Source organism: Canis lupus, chromosome 35 (assembly GCF_003254725.2).
Source record: "Canis lupus dingo isolate Sandy chromosome 35, ASM325472v2, whole genome shotgun sequence".
NCBI lineage: Eukaryota > Metazoa > Chordata > Mammalia > Carnivora > Canidae > Canis > Canis lupus.
This window is the reverse complement of record NC_064277.1, coordinates 5,802,480-5,821,809: the sequence shown is the minus strand read 5'-3', so window position 1 is coordinate 5,821,809 and position 19,330 is coordinate 5,802,480. Positions and strand designations below refer to the sequence as shown.

Genomic DNA, 19,330 nt, shown 5'->3' with positions numbered 1-19,330 from the left:
ACAGACGGAGAAACTATAACTTACAGAAGTTAAGTGACCTGGGGAAAGTCACACTGTTATTAAGGGTGGCGTCAGGACTTGAATCGGATCTGCTTGGCATCAAAGTTTGTGCATCTAGCCACTAAGACATACCAGCTCATTGATATGTATGAGATATTCAGTTTTTAAAATGTGTTCTGCATCTATGTACAAAAGGCTATTTGATACATATTTATCCACAAAATGGAAAAAAAAATATCTACTTGGAAGTGATTTATTGAAGGGGTATATATTCAGCATCTATTTTCATAAAACACTTTGCTGATTATGTGCGCCCAGTCTCAGTGTCTGGAATCTTAAGAGGACAGCACTGGCGCTCCCAGAGACGGCATGCTCCACTGTGCTTCATCTGACACCTAAGGAGTCACTGCAGGCGCACCGCTGCAGTCCAGCCCATCTGCAGAGGTGACCGCATTCAGCCTACAAATCGAGCACGCTCTGAAAAACGTGATGCTGCTGAGGAAAGCTATAGGACTTTCACTGTTTTCAAAATAAAAGACGGATAGATTCTTACATTGTTCTGGAGAAGATTAATGCCAAAACCAAACCTCGTCTTCTGAGTTCATTCCTCTGATCAGCATGTATTGCACTCCTGCCAGAGGAATAGTAATCTCACTATTAATAAGAGTCAGTATTTACAGAGCTCTGTGTGCCAGATACTGCCTGAGTGCTTTCCATGAATCCTCACACCAACTCCTCATTATAGATGAGAAGACTGAGGCAGAGAGAGGCTAAGAGGCTTGCCCAAGATCACAGTTACATAACTAGTATGTAATTCTACACTATATACAACTATCTACCTAGAGTTAGTGAGCCACAGGACTGCGGTGGGAACCAGGCAAGCTGGCTCCAGTTCCCGAGTTCATTACCATCCTCTTATTATTTACCAAGCACTGTGACGGGTACAGAGATGATAAAGGTGAATAGGGTACAGCACCTCTGGAAGTGGAGAAGCACACCAGTCTAATAGAGCTAAGATAGTGAGAGCTAGTTTTCCAGGTAGGTTGAAAGGACTAACACTTTGAAGATTAACCTAAAACTGTCAATAGAAATGATCAAGAAAGGTTCAATCTGCTAAGAGTACTAACTCGTAGGAAATGGCCCCCTGAGAAGCCAATCAGCCCCACTGAAAGTGTGAATATGGAGAAAGGCGGAGGGCAAGAAGCCGATGCGACCTTGGGATGCAGCTCCGACTCTGACTCTGACCTGGGAGGCTCTTCCCAGGCTGCCTGAGAGCTCACAGTGCAGGGTCTCCAGGAGGAATTATGTGGAAATGAACCTACCAGGTCTGGCATCTAGTAGGCAATCGTGGATGAATGGTGATACTGGGCAGGAAGGACTGAGAGGAAAGAGGGTCCTATGAGACTAGAGAACCAGTAGGCAGGACCAAGAGGGCCCATTAGCTTAACTAAAAAAAGGATTCCTTCCTCTTAGCAAGGACAAAGGCAGATGTCAGGCCAAAGCTAAAAGGTGGGAAAGATGGCAGGGGAGGGAGGAGGTGGTACCTGTGAATTTGCTTTCAATGTAGAGGTTGCAAAACTGTCAACTCAAGGACTAAATATATGTTGTTTATATTTTTGATCTGGATACTTGCTATGTTAAAAATCAGGAAACTTTACATTATCTGGATTTCTAACTTATCTCTTAAAAATTAGAAGATGTGGCAACACCAAGCTTGGACCCCCCGTAGAAGAGGCTGGCACTGCCCTGTTGTCCACCAGCCCTGCCACTTCCCTCCCCCTGGCCCTGTGCATGCCCCCATCTAACCCAAATATGCACGCGAGTTTCCAACCCACAGTTCGGATAGTAAGAACAGGCAGTAATAAGACTGCTCTGCGAGGGAGTCAGGGACACACTTCACGGTAAGGGGAGAACTTAATCATGAAGAGACCTTGGCAGTTGTCTGATGGGGGAATAAAAGACCAGAGAGGACCACTGGCCAGTAAGTGCTTCCAGCCCATGCCCTGCCCCACCACCTCCAAAAGCAGAGTCTTACATGTCTATAAATGTGTTACTTCATAATTCACATGCAATACCTCATCTAACAATATGTATTAAAAACATATGTTACGTCATTTAAAAACCCTATGAGATAAATACTATTGGCCTTTTTTAAAAAATGAGAATATCAAGTAATTAGCTCAAGGTCATAAACAGAGGTTTGAACATGGGCAGTCTGCGTCCAAAGCTCATGAACTTGAAGGAGTCTGGGCATTAGAAGAATGCTAATAGATGCTTTCCTTAAAAGGGTTCCATAGTCTGGGCACCTGGGTGGCTCGGTGGTTGAGCATCTGCCTTTGGCTTAGGTCCTGATCCTGGGGTCCTGGGATCAAGTTCCACATCAGACTCACCACAGGGAGCCTGCTTCTCCCTCTGCCTACATGTCTGCCTGTCTCTGTGTCTCTCATGAATACATAAATAAAATCTTTAAAAAATGGGGAGGAGGGTTCCATGGTCAAACAAGCTTGGGAAACGGTAGCTTCAGGTTTATTGTTTAAGACTTCTTAGAACCCTTAAAACACTAAGGGGCTTTGTGAATCTCCAAGTAAGTGAAGTCATATTTAGTTATGAAATCTTCTTTCCGCAAGGAACACAGTATGGAATATGCTGTAGTGACTAGGATATGTTCCAGAGCCACGTGAACGAAACCTCATCATAATGGGATGAGCAGTATAGATTTTCTGAACCAAACATTTTTTATGCAAACCTCTATCTTTGAAAATAATATTTCATTTACAGAAATCGTTAGCTTATAATCTCACCTTTTCCTTGCTAACCTGGAATCTCAATTGAGAATACATCTTGTTGCTTTGATTCTATTAATCTGCACTTCTATTAGAAAACCATTCTAACACATCTATAATAGGAAGACAAAAAAAAAATAACCTTACACATACAGGATATTTTGACACTGTTTTACTTCAATTCTGCTTTTGTGAAATAGAAATCACTGCATTTCCATTTTAATTATTTATTTATTTATTTATTTATTTATTTATTTATTTATTTATTTGAGAGAGAGGGAGAGAGCTCCAGGGAGCATGTGGGGAGGGGCAGAAGGAGGAGAGAAGAAGGTTCTCTGCTGAGCGGGGAGCCTCATTAGGGGCTGGATCTCACAACCTTGAGATCTTGACCTGAGCCAAAATCAAGAGTCAGATGTTCAACTCACTGAGCCACCCAGGCACCCCAATGCATTCCCATTTTAAAGATGAAGGAAATGAAGCCTGAAGGGGAGAAGGGAATTAATTGACAATGGTCAAAAGGGTATCAAGAAAATGTCTGTTCACCTGTTCTTCCCCGGAGGCACATCATAAACTACTACCAGATGTGAATGGACTCATTAAACATTATGTTTTTATACTAAATGCATTTTGGTTTCTTATTTATCAGTTATTTTTACATTAGTCATTTAGTTAAATTCCTACAGCTCCCAGTTAGCCACACATTTTGATTAACCCCATGCCTCAGTGTGGTGGTTTACAGAGAATGTATTATAACAAGGCTTCTAAATAATGTGGCTTAGTCATGTTATGACTACTAGGACTTTAGTACATCAAGGAGCCAATTTTAAAGACTAGTAGCCTTTAAAAGAGAAATATTTCCATATTCCTTCCGGTTATTTTTATTCTATAAAAAAGTAAATATTTATTTTCCCCACAAATCTAAAGACCTCTACACCAATGTTTTGCTATGAAAAAGAATATGGGAAGAAGGGTATTACAATAATAAAAATAATGCATTTTTCTTCCCTCTGCTGCCTCTTGTCATTTAGTTTCCATGTAACCTAATTCTTATTCTGATCAGAGAAGAAGGAACTGGAAACCAAGATTTTATTAACACCATCGATATCTACCCACGCTCAGGCACATGCAGAAACACACTCCTCTGGTTTCTAATTATGCATTTTACAGATGAGCTTCACTGGCTGCTCTCCCCACAGATGATGAATAAAGTAGCTTTTGTTTTTAGAGATTTATTTCAAAGACCTCTTCATTAAATGCTATTTGGGGGCAGATACATATCTATAGAAGGTTTGAAAAAAAACATGCTGATAAAATAACCATCAAGGAAATGTGCCACTCACAGAACCTAGGACAGTCTTTCTCCAAAGGACACACTTAAAATACAGCCCCCCAAACATACACATCAAGGAGGAAGTTTATTACAAAAAGGCTTTTAAAGCCTCTTTTAAAATATCTGAAATTCTTATGCAGAGAGTAATAAGCATTTAGAGATATGGCTGGAAAATGGATGGCTGCTTGTTTTCTTGTTTGTTTGGATAGTAGAGGAGGAGGGAGGAGACAATGATGTGGCAAAAATTGCCCCATTTCTTTGAAGAGTCTGGTGAATTCTGCTATTTCTGTCGTATAGCCTGGATAAATGAGTGTATGAAAGTACGAGGAAGGGGGAAAAGCAGAACTCTGATAAGGGGTGCCATCCATGCCAGAGAGGAGGCCCTGACCCCTCCTCTGTCTCACCTGGACCTGCATAATCTCCGGGCTGCTCCAGCTCCCTCACCTGCACACTCAGGGGGGTGGGGGAGGGGAGGCCTACATCTGGCAGCTACAACAAAGCAGAAATGGAGATGTCTCCTGGAAAAATCCATCTTGCTGCTTTTGAAGATTTTATTTATTTATTCGAGGGAGGCTGAGAGAGAGAGAGAACGCGTGCACACACACATGCATAAACAGAGGGAGGGGCAGAGGGAGAGGGAGAAGCAGATTCCCTGCTGAGCCGGGAGCCTATAGCAGGTGGGGCTCCAGCCCAGGACCCTGGGATCATGACCTGAGCAGAAGGCAGGCTCTTAACCGACTGAGCCACCCAGGCGCCCCTAAATCCATCTTGTTGCTTTTGAATTTCACCACAAATTGGATTTAAAAAGTCAATAATTTCTGAGGCAGCAGCAGTAACTTCCTCAAAATGCCTCACATCTAGGGACACAAAAGAGAATCCATCTAACAAAGGCCTCCTCAGTGAAAAGAGCTATTTGCCTGTGCTACAAGACAGACCAACCTGCATGGTTATCACATGCACTCACTAAGTGGATGAACCAGACTGCCTGCATTTAAACCTGGTTCTCCTACATCCTGAGTGTGTGGCTGTGGCCTAAGGTGCCTAGAATAGAGCTGGGGAGTATGATATAAGGATCTGCTATGCAAATAATTATAAATACAGGAGCTAGTGAGCTAGTAAGAGAGCTGGTTTCTGTTACTCATCAGTTAAACGTACTAATTTAATGACATCTATGTTTCACGGGAAGAGTTTCAGTTGTCATAGAAATGAAGTCCTCTAGAAGTGGAACCATCTTCATTCATTTTACAAGTGGGGAAACTGATGCACCAAGCGGGCATACTTAAACATACAGAATTCTTCTGCAAGTCCTGCCCAGTGCTTCTCATCTGTCTATATCCACAGTGGGTGCGTGCTAAACAATGATGGCCTGAACTGAATTTCCTGAGGTCTGAGACCTAACTGGAAATGTAACAGAGCTAGAAATATTCTTTATTTTCATTTCATTCTGTTTACAGATTTTAATTGTTGAGGAAGAACAGTGATATATTTGGCATGCTGAAACATTTCATTTTTAGGATGTTTTTTTTTTTTTTTTTTTAAAGCATGGGAATTATGTATCGGGTGTGCAAAGCATTCATTCATTGGTAAGATATGTAAGATGTTTGTGTACGGAGTGTCACTGTTCTAATGATGAATGAAGGAGGGCTGGAAATATCAGACATGCAGCATATTTATTTCCTAAACTCCATCAAGCCTTGGCTGAACACTCAAAAAGCTTCAAACATCTCTAGGTGAGCTTCACTAGGTACCCTACTTTGAAAAAACTCAAAGCACTGATATACTACATCACAGAATCTGCAAGGCTGAACACTCTTATGTCAGCAATGACATCATAAACCTCATTATTTAGTGACTCACACGTTTAACAAAAGGATCATTCTATTTTGCAGAAAGATAGTACAAAAATTTTTTTTGGTACAATATTAGCATCTGGTTCTGACGTCGCCTTCCCGGGGTCAGTCGGAACTGCAAGTGTCCTACTGGAATCAGGGTAAAGTGTACCGGGTAGTGAGCACCCAGCCCTTCAGAAGAAATCCTCCCACAGCACCACGTGCACAGGCAGGACTCCTAACCATGCCCTTCCTTCTCCTCTGTCCCTTGTCTGCATTAATAGCAGTGACAGTTTTCAGAAAGCCGCTGTCAACGGCAGGAAGTTTCCAGAGCTCAGAGCAAGGAGCAAGCCTGAGCTCTGGCACACACCTGGCTGGGCTCCCACCTGCTTGTTGCTGAGAAATGGTACCCTGGGGGACCCGGCTCAGCAACAAAACTGGCTGCGGCTGCGGCAACGGCAGCAGTGCTGGCAGGCTGGACAGATGACTGGCTTCCTTTGTTTTTCTAGTAAGAAGCAAAATATAACCCATATAAAGGCTTTCCGAGATCCACTTCTGTGCCCACTACGGCCTACCCTAATTACTCCTTGTTTTTTTTTATTTGTTTTAACTTCCTTCTGCATTCTTAGCCAGGAGAGCACTCACATGTTTCTGAAATTGCTTCTCAAGCCTTGGTTTGCTCTCCCCAGCTCACATGGGTGCTTTCTAAGGCGGGAGCCACCCCTACTGCTGGGCACATACCAGGCTCTCAATAAATCGATGGTGAATAATCGATGCTGCACATCCAGGAGTCAGCACACTTCGGCTGCAAACCTTCAAAACAAAACCCACATGGGTGTCTGGCTTCCTATCAACTCTGCCATGCGGCCGTGGTTCATTCCAAAGACTTGACTTAATAATTTTATGCACACTGAGAGAGATCTTTCCAGAACCAGTGAATAAACAACTTTCCCAGAGGTTCTGCTTATATCCTTCAAACTAAACAAATGTGGGTCTTGGCAACCTATGTTTTCTACTAAGTGTACATACCGAGATACATATAAATCAGCCAGTCCTCTAGTTGGAAGTGAACAGGACTACTTGACCTTAAAGGTGAAGTCCTCCCCCTGAGAACAGGCTTCTCAATTTTCATAAGATACAGAAGGGTTTCCAGAAGCATAGTGATAACTTACATCTTTATAGCACTGCCCAGTACTATCCTTGTACACAAAGGGATTTCACATGCAAGGTCTCACTACTAAAACGTAGGGGAGTGGGGGCATATTATGCCCATTTTCCAGAAGAAACCAAGGTTTAGAAAGCCTATGTATGTATGGAGCGCCTAGGTGGCTCAGTTGGTTAAGCGCCCGATTCTTGGTTTTGGCTCAGATCGCCATCTCAGGGTCATGAGATGGGAGTTCCATGCTCAGAATGGTGAGTCTGCTTAAGTTTCTTTCTCCCTCTCCTCTTCACTCCTCCTCCCTGTTCTCTCTCTCTCAAATAAATAAATAAATCTTAAAAAAAATATATTTATTTGAGAGAGTGAGCACACACACACAGGGGGAGCGGCAGGCATAGGCAGAGGGAGAAGCAGACTCCCCACGAGCAGGGAGCCTGATGTGGAGCTTGATCCCAGGACCCCAGGATCATGACCTGAACCAAAGGCAGACATTTAACCAGGCACCTCGTAAATAAATCTTTAAAAAAACAAAAAACAAAAAAACAAAAACAAGAAAGCTTAGGCATGTAGCTGCGGAGCCACATTGTGGACAATGCTACTGGCCATTTGGTTATCTGTGCTTTCGACAGGCAGAGCTATTAGGACAGGGCCACTTAGTTTCTGTGCGGTTGTTGTTCTGGACCACAATCTAGTAAAAATATGCCTTGCAGCTTCAGTTTTAGCAAATGAAAAAACAGGGATATCACAATCCAGAAAACCAAACTCTCTTAAGAAAATTCCACCCTTTCTTCCTAAGGGCTCTAGGTTTTAGCAAAGAAAAAGCATATGAAACCAAGAGCGGGGGGAGGGAGGTTTGGGGAGACAAAGAAAGAAAGGACAAGTATTTGATCTCAAACGGGAGAGCAATATTTTTTTAAAATATTATTTTATTTTTAAGTAGATTTGCAGGTACATAGAAAGCTTACTTCCATCAGCAGTGAGTGACGGTGCTGCCATAGTGATTACGTATCTGTTTACAGAAAAGAAATAACCACAGAGAATCATTGGTGATTCAACAAGACATGCGGTGCCGTTCGCAGGCTATCAAGTGCACACACCTCCTCCATACAGGATGTGAAGAATGTTTGAATGGGCAAAAGTAAACACTGGCTTGGGGAAAAACAACTTGCTCCTTCTGCTGAACTCAGAGAAGAAGGTATTAAAATCTCATTTTTCTTTTTTGTGGGTAAAGTCATTCTGGTAAAAAGTAAGAGCCCCCCCCCCCAATTTTTTTGATACATTTACTCTTACCTTAAAATAGATACAGTAACTCCTAAGAGGGTCCAAGCTGAGGATTTTGTACACAAGCACTTAAACTCATTTAAAAACATTATTTAATATAACACAGACATTTACAGCTATAATAGTTGAGATGAACATAACATTTAGCATATGTCAGGCACTGTGCTAAGGATTTTACATATATTTAATGGATCAATCCTCACAACATTACCCTATAAGTAGAAACTGTTATTATTCTCATTTTACAGGTGAGAAAAAAAGCCCAGAGATTTTTTTTTTTTTTAATACCTACTAGTAAGTAGTACAACTGGGACTTATTCAGGCAGTATGGCTCCAGAGGTCATATCTTACCACTATTTTGTTTACTTTGTATCTCTCTTCTAAATTTTTCTTAATTTTTAAAAAAGACTGACTTTATTTTAGAGAGAGAGAGAGACAGAGAGAGAGTGTGTGTGTGTGTGTGTGTGTGAGCATGGGGAGGGGGGGTGCAGACCAAGGGAAAAGGAGAGAGAACCTCAAGCAGACTCCCTGCTGGGCAGAGTGTTCAACTCAGGGCTCGATCTCCTGACCCTGAGATCATGACCCAAGCTGAAACCAAAAGTCAGACACTTAATTGACTAAGTCACCCAGGCGCTCCCTAAATAACGTTTATTTTTATTTATCTATTTATTTATTTTACCTGTAAAGGTAATGAAGTTACTTCCTCCTACCCTGTGCATGCAGGCTTCTTTATGGCCATTTGCACATGGAGTGAAAGGCAGGAATCTGAGCACAATCTCACCACAGTCCAGAGTTGCTCCCCAGGGTGATGGACCCTCTGCCCAGGGAGAATGGGCCATAGCCCAGGCTGCCATTAGTGGGCTGGGGAGTAGGCTGGGGCCCTGGCTAAATACTTGCTCTTGGACATTGGCACCAAACATGCTGAGAAGAAGATACTGGGCAGCCACCAGAGGACTTAACCACTATTTATGTCTATGAATGGAATGGAAGTGTTATCAGATTTCAGGAAACAGTAACTAAGATTAATAGCTGCAAGAGGACACTATGAAAGATACAGTGCAATCAAATTATTTTTTCTTCCAAAGCTACTGCTAGGTATCAGTAGATTCTGCTTTCTGAGTTTATGGTTAACAAAGGATCCATGGTATTACTTTCCTATAGATTTAGAAAGCAGTTTAATGGAAAAAGTGATTATAATTCAATCCTTCAGAAATTATTGTGAAGGAAAAAATATATAATAAAATCACATCAAGTTCAAGGACATATTCCAGGCCCATCTCATAATCTCCCTCCTCTGACCATGGATTCAGTCATTTTTGACAAAGAACCCTTCTTCCTTTTAAGGGAGAATTTAGGGTATTTAGAAACTAAAATCTGAGCACTAGGTCCAGTCAGTGCTACTGTTAATATCACTGTTTCTAGGCCCTATAAGTAGGCAGAGGTAGAGACAGGAAACACACACATGTGGACACACAATTTATTTGAACTATCTAAAAAATCCACTGGTACCTCTATTTGAATCTAGCAACCAGGGTTCACTATGGCCTTTACTCATCTATTCTTCCTTTCTTTAACAGTGAGAAACCTGGCACTTATTATCCTCAGGATTACTGACTCCTTTGCTCAAACTAGAATAAAAAGGAGAGAGTTCAGAATTACTCACCTATAGCATTATATATATAAAAGAGACCCTACTGACTAGAGTTCAGCACTTTTTCATTCTTTTTTTTGTATGTGTAAAATATAAAGATAGTGAAGTGCATAAATTATAGAAGCACATTCTTAGAGCCCAACTGTCAAGATCTAGGACATTTCCAATCACCTCAGGTAACACAAAAGTTGTCTAAGAATCATAGAGACACACCGAAAGGACATAGGAGGCAGCCTAAGTGCCAGATCTGGGAAAATGAGAGGTTTTTTTTTTTTTTTTTTTTAAAATGATAAAAGACTGCTCATTGAATAAAATAATAAGCCACAAGCCCTTTTTATAGAAGTAATTGAATGAATGAATGAATTAATTAATTAATTAACCAATCAATCAATAAATGGGTGACATTTTGATGAGACACAAGAAATTCAGGGTATCACCCCATAAATAGATTACTTACTACTTTAAAAGGTAGAGAAACATGATGAGCATTACCTTAACCTAGTGATTAAAACTATCACCATTACTGTGAGGGCAAACAGACATCATGTTCCTCCACACATCAAGGACAAAACATCACTTCTGTGGTATTCCTGTGAAAAACCCACATTCTGAATCCAGTCATGATGAACCTTCAGACAATTCAAACTGAGGTCATTACTATACAGCTTGTTTTCAAAGAATGTCAAAGTCAAGAAATATAAACCAATGCTCAGACATTATTCCTGACTAAAGGTGACCAAAGATATATAACAGCTAAATGCAAATATTAACTGTGTTGGATCCTGGAGCTGGGAAGAAAATAGCAACAGAAAACATTATTGGGAAAGTTGACAAACTGTAAATATGGGCTGTGGGTAAGAGGTTGAATCAACATGGAATTTTCTGACTTTATTAATTGTACTGTGGTTATGTAAGAAAAAGTTCTTGTTCTTAGAAAATACAGGAGGAAAATTAATTTTCTGAGAAAATTTAGGGGGAGAGGGCATGTGTGGGCCACTTGATCTCAAACCAGAGGGTATATATATATATATATATATATATATATATATATATACACACACATATTTGTGTGTATATACACATTTCTATGCACATAAATAGTATGTATTCAATTCTCATTTCCTGTCTCATAAAAAATACAATATAAAAAAGATACTATACTGTATATATCATACTATTGTGTGCTATATATATATGTATATATATATGCTATTATATATTATAATACATATATATATTCCATCCTCCTTATTATTCAGGTTCTGTATTTACCCCCAAATCAATACTTACAGCATTTGCATGGTCATTTGCAGACATGAGCACACTGGTGACAGATTAAAGTTGCCCAACATGCACACTCTCAGCTGAGGTTGAACAAAGCCACACTGCTGTCTTGTTTCAGCTCTCACGCTGTAAACAGTGTCCTTTTTGAAATCTATTTAGTGCCATACTTTAGGCTCTTTTCGTGCTTTTTGTTGGTGGTTTCGCTGCTTAAAATGGTTCCCAAGTGCAAGGAGGCTGTGATATGTCTTATGGAGAAAATACCCATGTTAGCTAAGCTTTGTTCAGGTATGAGGATGGTGCTCTTGGTCGTAAGTTCAATGTTAATGAATCAACTATATTAAATCAGAGGTCTTAAGCAGAAATGCCCATTAAACAAGGTTATGCACTGACTGGTTGATGACAGAGTTGTGACCAGAGGCTGGTAGAAATCTAACCCTGTACTTCTCCAAGAGGTGTAGTTTGGTATTTGGTGTTCAAGTCAAGTGTATAGAACATAACTACTACAAATAATGAGGATCAATTGTCCCTACACATACAATTGGTGTGCATACAAGGTATTTGAGTGTTCCTTGTACTATTCTTATAACTCCTTAAATTTGAATTCATATGAAAATTAAAAGTCATCAAAAAAATCACATCAAGTATAAAAACAGCCAAAAATGTGATACATACACATAGCGAATAAGTCCAATATTATAAAAGGGTATTTAGTAAAAATGATGTCTTCCTCCTAACCTAGACCTTTTGCCCCCTCCTTCTCTCCAGATGCAACCACTACTAAGAGTTTATGTATTCATTCTTCCAGGGGTTTTCTGTGAATACACACATGGTGTATACTTTTATTATTTTTGAAATACAAGTGGAAGCATGCTATAGCTACCGTTTTTCATTTTTATACAGAGAGCTACCTTATTCTTTTTCACTGCAACATAGTGTTTCTTTTACAAGCCATCCATAATTTATGTAAACAGCCTCTTTTTGATGGAGGTGTAGGTTGTTCTTAGCCTTGTTATTACAAATATTATTGCTCAATACATTACACCTATTTTTTTGAAGATACTGTCCTAATGATTTTAATAAGGTAGCCGAGAACCACATGCAATGAACAGATGCATTATGGAGATGCAAATGGTGCTACTGAAGTGTTCCTGGGAAAAGTTTGTGAGCCTTTATCATGTAATATTTCTCTTATTGTCACCATGGTTTTAGCTGCACAGACTACAGAAAGTACATTTTAACTGAAAATGCTCTGCTTTCCTTAGATCATTCGCTGAACAGTACCGAGTGCTGCTGTTGGCCCACAAACAGTGTTACGGAGAAAACCAGCACTGTGTACTGAAGAGAAAAGGAATAAGACTTGATCCATGGCACTTAAGGGCCTCCTAAACCCAGAGGCACAAAAAAGGCAGAACCAACCCTGGCAAAAGTGGAACATGCTATACTTAAGCCCATATGGAAAGGTACTTAAATTCTGTTGATGTTTACTGAATAAACAATGTGTTTAGTGGAAAACTAAAGTAAAGGAGGAGGGGAAGGTGTGGAGATGGGAGGATGACAGAGTGGGTGTACTGTCTGTCACTGTCTGAAGGGTGAGCAGCAGAGCACATAGAAGGAAAGTTCAAGCTCTGCAGTCGGAAGGTCAGGGAGTCACATCCAGAGTCCACCTGATTCAGCTCCGGGACTCTCTAAACTTCAAATGCCTTCACTGCAATATGGGGACTCCAAGATAACAGTATCTATGCCATATGACCGGAATTAAATAAAATTATACATATAGAGAGACAGATATACAAACACAGACAGGGACATAGAGGAGAAAGGGGGTAAAGTGGGAGGGCTGGCTAAAGCACACTGCTTAGCCCATGGTCAGCACTTAATAAAGGTTACATATTGTTTCCAGCAAGAGAAACAGGGAGGGCAGGGGCCTTTCAAAGAGAAACAATAGATTTAAACATGACTGTAATCTCAGGGCAGGGATGTCTTGGTCAGAAACCCAACGGCTGAATGCAGAGCTTGATCACAGCAAACTCAACAAGTTGTGGAATCAATGAACCAAAAAATGACTGATTTCAGAGAACAGAAGTCCTATGTAGTCACAAAAGTCAGAAAGTCAGAAAGAAGGCATGAGGGAGGCAGGAGGAGGAGACAGGATAGGAAGGGACAATTAGTGACCAAACAGCTTGGACATCAGCCGAAAGAGTTCAGGATCCATTCTCTAAGCAATGCAGAACCACTGAAAGTGTTAAAACAAGATAGTAACATCATGCTACATGGATAATGGCTGGAAAGGGGAAGAACCCAGAGTCATGGGAACCAGTTTGGTGGTGATTATGAGAATGCAGGCTAGAAGTTCTTAGGGTAAGGCACCTAAGAACCACTGGGAGCATGGTAAGCAGCAGATTTCTGGATCCTTTCCCCAAAATATTCTCAGTAGATCTAGAATGGATAAAAAAACTATTAAAAAAAAATCACAAGTGGAGCAGAAGGAAGATGAAGGATTCCATGGGCGAGGGCCTTGCTTTTCTACAGTGATGAAATGACATTACTTGTTAAAGGCTAGGGTGAGAGAATCTGTGGGATGAATCCAGGGCTCCCAATTGGAGATCAGACATTTGCAGAGGGGACAATCAGTTCCGCCCTGTTATTATCTTGTAAGTAAGGCCTGTCCAACATGGAAACAACATGTTCAAACAGGAGACCTGGGGGTTACCACAGGATAGGGGTCTGCTCATATAGGCTGGCAGAAATAGGAGGGTGCTGGTGGGAAGACAGTAGAAGCAGTGGACCAGAAGCTCAGTCTGGGTGTGGTGGAGCAAGAAGTAAGGCCAGGGGTGGCAGGGGCAGGCAGACTGGCAGCCTGCTTCAGCGTCTGCCTCTTGGTTTTCAGCTCAGGTCATGATCTCAGGCTTCTGAGATTGAACCCTGCTTCAAGAATCCATGCTCAGTGGGGAGTCTGCTTGAGGGTTCTCTTCCTCTACCTCTCCCTCAACTCGCACCTACACATGCTCTCTCTTAAATAAATAATAAATCTTAAAAAAAATAAGAAAAAAGAAAAAAGAAATGAAGTAGCTGGAAGGACAGAGGATTGTGGTAGGACAGGCATATGCAGCACAAGACCAGGGGTTAGAAGATCCAGATGCACTGTAAAGTAAATCTGTGGGGTGGAGATGCTTTTTGGGTGATTCACAGGAGGCCAAATAACTGTGACATTGCTCCCAGGATGGCAGAGAGAAGCCGGCCAGGTGTTAGAGCTTCTCATTGACCAGGAGGGTGGATAGATGACAGCGAGGGGAGTGGGAAGGGTGTTGCTACCTGAGGGCTCCAGGTTGTCATCTCTGAAAATGCAAAGCAGGGGGTTCGAATCAAGGTCTCATGGGGCCCTCTTGTTAACTTCGGTTGCTTTGAGGGAAGGATTCTCTACAGGCTTCTGTGAGGCTTCTTTTTTTTCATATGATTCAACAATCTATTCCATTACATTATCTATTATTATTTAATAGCTTTGTAAGCATCTAAGCCATTTTGAAATGAAGGTATTATACCTCATGTCACAAAACGGGCATGAATGAAGTCAGACCAAAATGAAACGGACACGTGTTTGTATTAATGCAGGCCTCCCACCCGCAGTTCTAGGCGCTCCTATAGGCTCTCCTCTGATTACAATAAAACTAATTAGTCGATAAATAATGTTTGAGGCTCTACCTCATTTGTTCAGTGTCCAAGTTCAATTTACATACTAATGGCTGTGTATTTGCCTTTAATAGATACAGTATGTGAAAGTAAGTATAATAAATGAATAACCATTTAGGTGTAAAGTAACCACATCTTCATGAGAAATCTGAATATTAAGCAGCCAGTGGATCTACTTATTTCTTCTATACTATGAAATAAAGCTAATCACTGGATGCGATGATAAATGAGAATTACTTCAGAGAGGCATAATAATGAAGGGGTCTCTTTCAGAAAGAAATGTGTAGAAACTGATGGAAAGAAGAGTTTATTCATCAGGCTTGATCTCTGTGGACTGGAACGGAAAAGGCCCAGCTGCAGGGAGAGTGCAGACATTCTGTTTAAAACAAGGGACCTGCCAACGGTCTTTCTTGCTCTGGTCCTAGAATCTGTGAAACAAGCAGGTTCTCCCCTTCAGTAAGAATGTGGAGGCTCTACACCCAGAGGCTGAATTAGCCAATTAACAAAGCATATTTTCCATTCTATCTATTCTCTTTTAAAAGGTTAAATGGCACAATATAATTTTCTGTGCAGCAGGTGTGCAGCTAACAAGGTGATAATTGGGAAACTGGGTGAGAAGGAAAAAAAAAAAACCCTAGAAAACTAGATATGCACAGTATCTGGGAAGAGGGCAATTGAATTACCTTTAAAATATGCAGAAGTGATGGTAATACAATGCTAAAGAAGCTGAAGTCCTCAAAAAAAAAAAAAGAAAAAAAGGAGATGTTACGGTTTTAAACAGCCCACCAGAATTCAGAGGGCATACAGTAATATTCAAGATCACTGAAGCTTTGAACAAATAATACAAGCCAACTTTCGATAGCCTCTCTTCTCATTTCCTCACATTTCCAACAAAATAAACACATTAGGAAGATCTTCCAAATATTCAAATGTGGATGGCATTGATTAGAATATTTGATTCTATATTTTTCCCTTCATTTTGGTCAAGAAGAGAATATTTCCTGCTTCCCTTACAGAAACATTCCAGAAGAAATCTCCAAAAGCTTAAAACAATCATGATTTTTTTCGTGTGTGTGTTTGTGTGCACAATAATTTAATGTTGACCTTCCATGATGATTAGCATTTCTGTAACTGTCCTTGAGTGAAGGCGCATTGGCCTGAAGCAGGCACCACAGAGGAACTGTACATCTGACCCGGCAGTCCCTTCTCTATCCCCACCCGGCCTCTGATACCGCGTCCTCTGGCCTGGAGGAAGCTTCACCAGTATCATACTTCACATTCTGTCCTCTGAGCAGCAATTCCCCAGCACCAACCTTCATGCCGGCTCACCAAATTCATCTCACTTGGTGACGATGTGCACACCCGTCGTAACCTGCCTCAGTTCTCTCCCAAGAACTCAGCTCTGCCTCAACTATCCTGATTTCTAATTTCGATCCTGGCCTGAGTGGTCACTTGGGCACCACCACACAGCTCCTGCTCTCCAAAGTTCATCATACATGAACTGAGGACTTGCCTGTGACAATTAGAACAGAACAGCAATGACAAAGGCCACCATGGCAAAAAGCAGTGCGTGCAAAGGTGATACCAATATATCCTAAGCTTCAATTTTTTCCACTCCTGTAAATTTCTCAAATCTGATTTTTCTCGTCTTCTACAGCCAGCTCCAAAAGCTTCTCACTTGTCTTTCCCCTCGGTGTTTAAACACCCAGGTTGCCCAGGTCAATACCAGTTTGCCTGTGTAGCAACTCTCAAAGGGAGCCAAACCTCAACTCAGATGCTAAGTGTATGGTCACCACACTCTGCTCATACCAGGCCCCAAGACCTTTCAACTGTGTCTCTGAAAATGTCAGGAGCCAAAACCTTAGCTTCTCGTCTCTCTACGACTGGCCCCCCCTCAGCCTGGCCTGGCCTCTTGGCCTCCTGCCCCAGCCCACCCTTATATCATCAGGACTGTGATCTATCTAAACTGAAAATTTGATCATCAATGTGTTGTTTTGCTCACTGCCTTCCAGAGAAAATGGAAAACCGAACTTTCATGTCCTTAAGATTTGCCCTTGTGCACATTTCCTCTCTATCTCAGCAAACTCCCCTGTAAATACCCTAAACAAAATCAGAGACCACGGCTGGATGGTGCCTCTGGGCCTTTGTCCTCACCTCCCTCTCCCCACTTTTTTGGCCTACTGTCTCCCTCTCATCCAGACTCCCACAGCCTACCTTTATCAAAGCATGGACCCATATTAATGTCCTCTCCACTAGTGCATGAGCACAGGAGCAAGGGACTATGCTTTCCTGCATCCCCTGTGTCAGGCACAGTGCCTGGCACAAGAACTGATGCTCAAAAAGTTTTCTGAATGACTATTTGGTAAGGTTCTTATGCTTGGGATAAACCCTGTCATATTTCATCTATATCAACTATGGTCTCAAGAAGAAACAGCAGGGGAATAACTCCCTTGGGATCTCATGCAGCCTGGGACAGTTTTCCTCTTTGCTATGTTGACCACCTTACTTGGATCAGAACCACACAGTAAAAGAGTGACAGGGAGTAAGAGAAAGTATGACATAGAAAAAGACAGCGAGAGGAACAGAGACAGAGAGATGTAAGTACAGAGACAGACCAGAGACAGAAGGGGGGCCACGATGAGGCGGGGGGGCGGGGTGCCCCTGAGGCTCCTCAGTAAATGGTGTCTCTGGAGGAAATGATTTAAAAAAGATAAAGATTGGGTTCTCCTTAATTCCAGATTACGGTCTTCTTTTTGCTCTTTTTGACCTTAGAATCCAAAATCAGCTTAGAGGTATTTCTACCATCTGGGAAGACTTTTCTGAGGGATACGGGCCCAGGCACAGTCATATCTTTCTATAATCCATGTTTTTTGTTGTTGTTGTTTTTTTCTTAGCTGGTAAAATGAAGTCAAAATGAATGTGAAGTATAGCAATTTAATCTGAGGTGGGCAGTAGAGGAGACAAGGAAATCCTACTCACTTTCATAGCATCACAGACTATGGGATGACCTTGGAGATAGACGACTAGACTTATTCCACCAGTGTAGAGAATTAGTGACATTCTATATATTACATATTAGTTATATATAATATATAAATATATATAGATACACACACAAATTGAAGTGGAGGTTATCACTTGCATAAAAGAATGTGTTGGTTGTTTGGGAGAAGAAAAGGTAGAGCTACTAATAGCTCAGAGGCCTGGGTACATCTCTGGAAATGGGCTGTGCCAAAGCACTGTCAGGGAGAGGAAAAGGCTGAGTGTAGCAGACAGACACATGCCATATAACGTGGTTTCTGGTGAACAAGGACAGAATCAACCAAACTAAATGTCACCTCCTCAATAGGAAGCTGTGGGCCTATGTAAAAAAAGAGAGAAGCAGATCCAGCCTCTTGATCAAAGCTCTAACTTGGTGACTATATTTTAATCAAGAGGTCAGTACTCTAAAATGCCATTATAAGACCGGTTGTCTCTTCCAGAGCGCAGGAGTGGTCACAGGCCTACCATAATGCAGAGGTGTGTTTCTGGGCTCCTCTCTGCATCTGATGGCCTCTCTGTCCACCCTGCACAGGTGCCACGCTCTCAATCACTGCAGCTTTTAAAAAGGACTTGGCATCAGATTAAGTAAGTCCTCCTACTTTGGTTATCTGGCCATTCTTGGCCCTCTGTATTTCTATACACATTTTAGAATCCACTCAAATTTCCCATAAAACCTGTCTGAATTTCTATCTTTTATCTATTTTGGCCACTAATATGCATTTTGAAGCAATCCTACAAACTGTTTTAGAATATATATAAATAACATGAAAGTGGCAGGCATCAGTTAAAGTCAGGGGTCACCTCTGGGTAGGACAGCAGGAAGGAGAATGTCATCGGGAAGGGTTAGGTGTGTCAACTGCACCTCTGATGCTTTCACTCTATATATGAATCTGTGGCAAAATCCTAGCATATCTGGGAGATAGTGGCTTTACTGGAAAGAGGGCACACAGTCTTATGTTTGTAGAACATTGAATCAAGAAATATATGTTTACCTACCATTTGCTTTGACGTGAATGGAACTGGAGGGTATTATGCTGAGTGAAATAAGTCAATTGGAGAAGGACAATCATCATATGGTTTCACTCACATGTGGAATATAAGAAATAGTGAAAGGGACCATAAGGGAAAGGAGGGAAACTGAGTGGGGAAAAGTTAGAGAGGAACACAAACCATGAGAGACTTCTAACTCTGAGAAACTAAGAAAGGGCTGCAGAAGGGGAGGGGGATGGGGTGCGTGGGTGACAGGCACTAAAGTGGGCATGTGACGTGATAGGATGAGCACTG

The 19,330-nt window shown here is 41.4% G+C and overlaps 1 protein-coding gene and 1 long non-coding RNA gene across 4 annotated transcripts in view; one reads left to right on the top strand and one right to left on the bottom strand.

The window, feature by feature from the left end:
• The window catches only part of FARS2 (phenylalanyl-tRNA synthetase 2, mitochondrial), a 375,390-nt gene that overhangs the window by 155,255 nt on the left and 200,805 nt on the right, over nt 1-19,330 (bottom strand). The gene's annotated exons all lie outside the window — the stretch shown is intronic.
• LOC112658895 (uncharacterized) lies at nt 5,966-12,887 on the top strand. Its single transcript, XR_003136004.3, has 3 exons — nt 5,966-6,103; nt 8,121-8,296; nt 12,580-12,887. It is a non-coding gene; the product is annotated as an uncharacterized LOC112658895 (long non-coding RNA).